General features: G+C 41.2%; 1 non-coding gene across 1 annotated transcript; it reads left to right on the top strand.

Annotated features, from left to right (window-relative positions):
* Window positions 1-657: 657 nt before the first annotated feature.
* Window positions 658-732, top strand: LOC138804458 (small nucleolar RNA SNORD36). The gene has a single exon (XR_011365267.1). It is a non-coding gene; the product is annotated as a small nucleolar RNA SNORD36 (small nucleolar RNA).
* Window positions 733-8,857: the final 8,125 nt, after the last annotated feature.

The raw sequence follows: 8,857 nt of genomic DNA on the forward strand, positions 1-8,857 counted from the left end.
TTATTTCAGAGAAAAGGTTTAGGGTCAGGTGCCAGTGGCTCACACCTGTAATCCTAGCTACCCATGCAGCTTAGATCTGAGAGTCACTGTTCAAAGCCAGTCCCTAAAGTATTCAATCTGAGATTTTATCAATTTAAACAGTCTCAAAAAATTATCAAAAACAATCACCAAGCAAGGCACTGAGGGCTCACATTTCTAATCTTACTGAGGAGGCTAAGATCTAAGGATGACAGTTTGAAGCCAGCCCAAATAGGAAAGTCTGTGAGACTCTTATTTACAATTAATCAGCAAGAAGTGAAGCGGTGACTCAAATAGTAGAGGCAGCCTTCAGTGAAAATGCTAAGTTGGGGGGGGGAGGGGAAGGGATGGAAAGGGGAAACAAAAAAGGAGGCAACAATGCTTGATAAGAAATATACTCTTGGGGGCTGGGAAGGTGGCTCAGTGGTAGAGCACTTGCCTTGTATGCATGAGGCCCAGGGTTCAATTCCTCAGCACCACATAAGTAGAAAAAAAAACTGGAAGTGGTAGCATACTAGCCCCACGACCAGACCCCCCCCAAACACACACACACACACACACACACACACACACACACACACACACACACACACACACACACACACACACACACACACACACACACACACATATATACTCTTGCCATGATGTGAACCTCTGACTGAACTAAATCTTGATGTGCCAAAATCCATGAGCTTTTTAACCCTGAGCAATTGCCAGCAAGCTGACCTATGAGATGCTGCTGTGGGTGAGGGCAGACACTCCAGCAGCGATGCTTTCTTCCAGCTAGTTGTATTCCTGCCTGCCCTGTGCGCAAGATGGGTGTTCCGTACTGCATCATTAAGGGGAAGGCCAGGCTGGGGCGCCTTGTCCACAGGAAAACAAGGAAAACATGCACTATCATTGCCTTCACTCAGGTTAACTCAGGGATCTCTGGTGAAGCTGCTGGGGGCTATCAGGACCAACTACAATGACAGATATGATGAGATCCGCCGCCACTGGGGAGGCAATGACCTGGGTCCAAAATCTGTGGCTCAAATTGCCAAGCTGGAAAAGGCAAAGGCTAAGGAGCTGGCCACGAAGCTGGGCTAAGTGTGCAATGTTGATTTCTCTGTACCTGAAAATAATAAAACTGTCCTTCCTCCAAAACAGAAAACAAAAAACAACAACAACAAAGAAATGCACTCATTACCTTGCCCATGTAATTGTAACCCCCCCGTATGGGATCTTCACAATTTAAAAAAAAAAAAAGAGAGAGAAAAAAAAGAAAGAAAATGCTAAGTGAAAGGACAGAGCCCAGGTCCCAAGTTTAGGCCCCAGTACCTGCCCCCCACCCCCGCCTGCCTCCAAAAAAAAGCAAAATACAATTACCAAAATTCCAGTTGCAAGTAGAAAGATTCTCAGGAAGTCTCCACGTTCAGAAAATACAAAAAAAGTCAATTTTTTAAGTTTTAACAATCTCTTTCCAAAGTTAAATCTGATAATGCTTCACTAGAATGTACACCATAGAAAAGAGATTCTTCAGTGGCTTACTCTTATCTGATGCAATCTCATGTTTATTCATTCTCTTGAAATATCATTGCGCAATCCCTGAGGTCAGAAATATGCCTCAGGAGAAACATGGTGAAAGCACCTTGTTGGATCTTCTCACTTTTGCTTGTTTTCCTTTGGTGGGGTGGTGGTGGTAAAAATGTGTGTGTGTGTGTGTGTGTGTGTGTGTGTGTGTGTGTGTGTGTACATATATATATGTATATCTTCCCAAATTTGATATTTTTCTGTATTTAACAGAATTTTTTTATTTAACAGAATTTTCACTGGTTTTTGCAATGTTTCTTTGATGAATTTTCTATGGAGTATCATCTTATTGCAGTCCAAAAGAAGTACAGTGCAAACCAGGTTACCATAGTTTAGCTGTTTCAGGATAACATTGTTTCAAGTGAATGTTACTTTTCTGTAGGAAAGTTGTCCTCCTTTTTTTCTACCTTGGTAGATGGTGAGCACATCTCTTTTTTGATCCTCCTGTAGTGAATTCAATGTACTTGGGTTGTCTGGGGATATTCCTATGGAATAGCCAGCTGTCAGGATACCTTTCCAACACACCACTGAGCACAGGTTCCCACTGCTCTTTCGACAACATTCCAGAATGTTCCAATCCAGTGCCTCCATGTGGACAAGGCTTAAGTACACTCAGGTTCATGCATATATGTATACATCTATATATCATATCTATATATCATACATATATTATACATATATATCATAATACAGAAAAGGACCATTTTGACAGAAAAGGAAGAAGAAATTGAACAGCCACCTCAAATTTAAAATGTGTAAAAGATTCAATTTGTGGGGGGGGGGGGAGAGAAAAAGCGAAACAAATAGCCTTAAGATATCAGCTATTGAAGAGTGACTATACATTTCATTATTGTTATAAGTAGATAAATTGTCTCACATTGCTGGCTATTCAGAAATATTTATCTAAATTACAAATGCTTTTGACCCTTTATCCAAACAATTCTTATGTGTTTTACAGATATACCTGTGTGCCTATTAAAAGATATCTCTGTAAAGTTAATTCAGCCAATGTTTTCTTTAGTACATATTTGGAAGCTGGGTACAGCAGCTCATACCTGTAATCCTAGCTACTAGAGAGGATCAAAGTTTAAAGCCAGAGTGGGCAACAACTTCAAAGACCCTAATCTCAACAAAAGCAAGTTGGATATAGTAATGTACCTCCACCACACAAGAAAAATAACAAAGAGGATAACCGTTCAAATTGTCCCAGTTACAAATACAAGTTATTTGCAAAATAACTAAAGGCAAAAGGGAGATTCAAAATTGTGTGAGCCTCATTTCCCAATTGGTACTCCTGTTAGATTTACTATTCCTATTGTAACCTTCCTATTGCCAACTTTTCATCAATGAATCCAGAACTGATCACCTATGTTAATGGCTCCTACAGTAAAAATTCCAAAAGAAAACACCAAAGTAGGTATATTACTACAATCCAACGTGAATTATTGAAAAGCATATTTCATCCATTTTCAGCTCAGCCTGTGGAATTATTTACCCTTACTTGAACTTGTAAATCAGCCAATGATAAACTGTAACTGTGCTGACTCATAGTAGTTGTGCTGTGAAAAACAATGTGTGAATTTTGACTTGCTGCCTTTCAAAAATAGTATAAAATCACTCCCTCCTCCTCTTCCTCCTCCTCCTCCTCCTCCTCGTCCTCCTCCTCTTCCTCCTTCACCTCCTCCTTCTCCTTATTCTTCTTCCATCTTATTCTTCTTCCTTATGTGTGTGTGTGCATGCGTGTGCGCACGTGCATGTATGCACACACTGGTGCACAAATGCCAGTATTAGGGCTTGGAGACCTTAGCTTTTTCACTCAAAGCTGGTGCTCTACCACTTGAGCCACAGTTTTACTTCCAGCTTTTTGCTGGTTAATTGAAGATAAAAATCACACAGATTTCCTGCCCAGGCTGGCTTCCAACTTCCATCCTCAGATTTCAGTCTCCTGAGTAGTTAGGATTATGGACATTCGCCAGGCACAAGATCATTACTTTCAATCAATCCCCTGACACCTGGTTGTAATAGTAGTCATTGTAAAGGTTCAATGACATCTTCACTCTCGTTTTAGAAGCTCTTCCAGGAATGACGTGAATCTGAGCTTCTTACCATATTTTATTTCAGATCTCCTGGATCACAATCTATATTTTTCTCTTATGGTACAAGAAAAAAATTAAATTTTCTAATGTAATCTAGTTTTATTTTTAACACTTAGAAAGGTTTTTCTGGCAGTTTAAACCAATTTAATATTCCCTTTTATAAATGTTCATAATATTTCATGCTTTTGCCTTTTAGTCTTTATCCCAATGGTAATGAAAGAATAATGTGTATAATTACATTTTGCTCCTCTAGCATACCTAAGACTGCACAGGCAAAGACCGTGATTGTTTGAGTGCTCAGGTATGTGAGGGGTTGGCTTGCACCACAGAACAAAACCATAGTCCTTATGCCACCTTCTGTCTGGGGGAAAGTCTGATAAAGACAAAGTGCTTTCATCTTGCAGCAAAACCTGTAACCAACAGCATGGGAAGGTTCTGACAAGGTGTCTTGCCTTGCAGATGGATGGAAATGCATAAGATAGGGTCTATTTTTAGTATTAGCAAATTACCATTCCTTAATGCTTTCAGATTTTCATCTCTGCAAATGAGATCTGTTCATTTTTTCAGAATAAAGTGAAATTGAAAAAAATTATGAAAAAAAGTTTTATTTAAGATAAAAAGCATTTCTTCTTTAATCTCTTTGCTAGCTCAGAGAGCTCATAAAGCCTTTGCTAGCTGGGAGCTGGTGGCTCGCACCTGTAATCCTAGCTACTCAGGGGGCGCTGATATGTGAGGATCATGGTTCAAAGCCAGCCTGGGCAGGAAAGTTTATGAGACTCTTATCTCTGCACTAAACCAGCAAAAAAAAGCCCAAACGTGGAGCTGTGACTCCAATGGTAGCACACTAGCCTTGAGTGAAAAAGCTAAAGGCCTTGAGTTCAAGCTCGAGTAAAAAGAATCTGTCATCAACTACAAATATATGTTAAATACATAGCAAATGGTTACAGATAAAGAAAAGATATTTTTTAAAGAAAACTATTTTCCCTGCTTAAAAAGATAATGGGGTGGGGTCAGGGAAGCAACAACTCTCCTTCCAAAAAAATTCCAAACAAATAAAAGTGTTTTCCTGCCTCGTTTTGAAGACAGGACACACATACATTAAGAAATAAGAATAAGGTGTTAGGAAAATGAACCCTTAAATATGTATTTTAATGTTTTCGTTTCTTTCATGCATGTGTTTCTAACGCATTTATAAGATTATTTCTTTGTTGCTTTGTATGTCCCTCCCCCACAGTGTAACCCCCGCTTTCACTATATTTGATGTCAGTATAACATGTGGAGGAGATGGGGACAAACAAGTCGTTTAAGGATTCAGGTGGACCTGTTGCAACAATGAGAAGTACAAAATGTCATGTCAAAACCAACTTTACAATGTCGGTGTGTGGGGGGGGGAGGGGGGTATAATTGGGTGGGGGGAGGGGGGGCTGGGAAGGGAGGTGAAGGGTAAACAAAGGAGGAGGCTGCAATGCTTGGTAAGAAATGTATGCATTATCCTGCCCATGTAATTGTAGCCCCTCTGTACAGTATGTTCTCAAAATAAAATAAAATAAAATAAAATAAAATAAAATAAAAAAGAAATAAGAATAAGGAGCGAGCTAAGGAAGGGGTGACATTGTTCAAAAAGAAATGTACTCATTAATTACCTGATTTACATAACTGTAATCCCTCTGTACATCACCTTTATAATATATATATATATATATGAAGGAAGGAAGGAAGGAAGGAAGGAAGGAAGGAAGGAAGGAAGGAAGGAAGGAAGACATAAGAATGTGCAGAAAGAACAGAGTGATCCAGGAATTCTGTGAGGCAGAGCTCATGGCTGGGGTGGGTGGGGGTTGGGGAGGCCTGAGGAGCAGACAATACCTGAACGAGCTTCTCTAGAAGGAGGCATGGGGGCTAGAACTCCCCCAAGGAAGGGGCTTCAATGAGCCAAGGCTTTGAGAGCATGGGCCAATGCTCATATCAATTAGGCTTTGGGCCTGGACTTAGCAGGCAGGGAGAATTGGAAAAGTAGAAAACGGCCACCACTGTAAAGGAATTTTCACACCAAACTGAAAAATTCTGATTTTCCTACCTTGTGGTAGTTACAGCCTTGAATTCTGGAGTCAGACAAAGGTTTAAACTCCAACTTCTCCGTTTAACTGTTGGGGGTGCCTTTTCTTCCTCTCTTTATCATTTCTTCCTTGCCGCCTTCTTTTTATTTGGGGGTAGGCAGTACTAGGAGGGGTGTGAACTTGTTAGGCAGGTACTCTACTATTAGCCATACCTCCAACCCTTGGGGGATACAGTCTCTCTTCTTTCCAAGTCTGTGCCTGAAAGCAGTTCACCTATTTTACACTTTCATTGTAGCTAGAATGACATGTGCTCACCACCACACCCAGCTTCTTCTATTAGGATGGAGTCTCTTAGACTTTTGTGTTCCCTAAGCTAGCTTGGAACCATGATCCTCTAGAATTTAGCCTCCTAATCAGCTAGGATTTCAGGCTTGAGCCATCAATGCCTGGCTTTTTATCTTTCTTGCTTTCCTGCTTGCTGTGTTTTTCTTTCCTTCTTTCTTCTTTCAGTCATTCTTTTTCTTTTCTTTTTTTAAAATTTTTATTTTTTTGTTGTGAAAATACTGTACAGAGGGGTTCTTTTTGATTTGAGGTTTGGTTTCACTTCCCCCCCCAAAAAAAAAATGACTGAAAACTTCAAAGATGCACAGAAGTAGAAAGATCTATGCAACACATCTCCCTGGACCCATCAAAATCCAGCCTGCCTCATCCATACTCTTCCTCTTGCTTTATTACCAGCCTCCACACCTGCTGCACTGGCCCAGGCCAGTTAGGCAGCAGGAGAAGCCTGTGTGGGCATCTGTGTACAGAATCTGTTTACAGATCTGTTCACAGTATCTGTGAGTACACAGGCCAAGAGAGGGTATCAAGACGGGGCCTCTAAGAGAAACCGAGGCCCCCACGGGGGTCTCGTGTTTTAAAGGGCCTGTTCCCACTCTCCCCAGGCCACTTGTGCCACAAGAAAAGCAATCCCAATGAAACATGTCAACCTAGAGACCAACCTTCCCTCTGTAGGCACTGGGGCCTGGAACCCAGGAAATCTCTGCCCAGATAGCTGAAGACCACTTTCAGGACATGAAATGACCCATGTGCACTCTCCACTAGATCTTAGAGGTGGGCAGGTGTCTGGCAGAGGGAGAGGAAGGGAGCCAGAGATTAGGCCTGTGGGCTGGGTGACAGGCATCCCTGTGAGGTCTCTGGAGACATGAAAATGTAGATTAGGAGCAAAGGTCCCTCCAAGTCCCCACTCTACTCTAGCTCTACAACCCAGGCCTCAACCATAATTTCTCTGCAGGTTCTTTACTTTAAAAATAGGCTGTTCATGGCCTCTGTCAAGTCACCGGTTAAGACTGCTAAAGATCCCAGGCACTATAAAGGTGACCTTGAAATACTGGAGTCAAACAGCACAATGGCCATCAGAATATGGCGGCCCTGCATCTGTTCCATCAGTGAGCAGACAGCTTTGAGAATTTTCTCCCTCACACCAAGCACTGGAGGCTTATGGCTGTAATCTTAACTACTCAGGAGCCTGAGATCTGAAGTTCAGGCAAACAAATTCAAGGGACTCTTATCTCCAAGTAGCCAACAAAAAGCTGGAAGTAGAGATATGACTCAAATAGTACAGTACCAGCCTTGAGCAAAAAAGCTGAAAGGAGAGAGCAAAGCTCTGAGTTCAAGCCATTAGAGTACTAAGATAGGCATTTGGTTCTTCTCTCGTTCCTCCTCTCCACTCCCCTTCCCACAAAGTCCCCCTGAAGAGAACAACACCCCCTTGCAAAACCCCTTGTTCCCAATCCTAAGAGATTTGACCTGAACTCTCCCTATCCTATTTAAAGGAAAGACCAGCTGTGAGTTCTTCTATTCTTTGCATGATACTGACTGAGAAAAAAGCTTAATGCTTCCTAGAATTTTGCCATTAAAATTCCCGGAGAAGGAAAGCGGTACTGTATGTCTTAACAGAAATGTACCTAAAGGGAAACAAAAAGTAGATAAAGAAAATTACAGCAGCCTACAATAGCAATTGTGTTTTTTTTAAATTCCTGAGTGGATAATATGTGGTTTCATTTAAATAAGAACACAATCTCCATTAACTTAATTTGTCTACGCGGTGACTTCAACCGTTAGTGCCTGCCCTAGGAATGCATTTTTAGACACATTATTGCTACTTTGAGATTAAAAGTGAATCAGTCCCGTGGAGTTAATTACTAGTAAATTAATCTAAAGTAGGTCTCCCACATGGCATGGAGCCAGCAGATGGTTCTGGGCACTAACCAGAAACAAAGGCAAAGCCATTTGTATGTGTGGCAAATTATAGAACAGAAAGGGAAATTGTTTGCATCGCTCAGGTGAGGACTACCAATAGAGGCCCAATTAAAACATCTATTGACAAATCTAGAAAAGTGGTCCCTAACCCCATCTCTCAAAAAGGAAAATCTTCAGCTCTATCGTTACAACCAATTTCCCAACACTTTCAGAAAGGAAATTATGCTGTGTGTGTGTGTGCACGCGCGCGCATGCACACGTGAGCACGTGTGTGCATGCACACCAAGGACTGAGACTGAGTTTACATGCTGGACTTCACCCTTGTTCACTCAAGACTGGTGCTCTACCAGTTGAACCCAACTCTACATCCATCTTTTTGCTGGTTAATTATAGATGATAGTTTCTCCAATTTGCCTGTCCCACTTGTCTTCAAACCTCAGTCCTCAGATCTCAGCCATCTGAGTTGCTGGGATTATAGGTGTGAGCCATTAACTGAATCCAGCTATGCCTAATTTTTTAGCTGCTGATGTGTGGACCTTAACATATAAAGCAGAAACCATTTACGACACTAAACATTAAATTAGAGCCAGCCAAGAGAAGTTACTAGTGTCCTTTCTAGTGCCTGGAAATACCATAGATTCTGTCTCTGTGTCCTCACAGTGATGGAAAATGAGAAACAGAGGCAGAAGAGACAGAAAAAAAAAACAGAGGGGGGGGAAAGCAGAGCAGTTGAGCTTTAATTAAACATTCTGAATCAAGGAAAATGGGAACACAAAATTTTAGTAAGAGAGAAATGATGCATGCATAAAGAGGATAGATCAATAAAACGACATGATTTGTATCGGTGACAAA

Source organism: Dipodomys merriami, unplaced genomic scaffold, assembly GCF_024711535.1.
Source record: "Dipodomys merriami isolate MVZ:Mamm:240054 unplaced genomic scaffold, mDipMer1.0.p SCAF_365, whole genome shotgun sequence".
In the NCBI taxonomy this organism is placed as follows: domain Eukaryota; kingdom Metazoa; phylum Chordata; class Mammalia; order Rodentia; family Heteromyidae; genus Dipodomys; species Dipodomys merriami.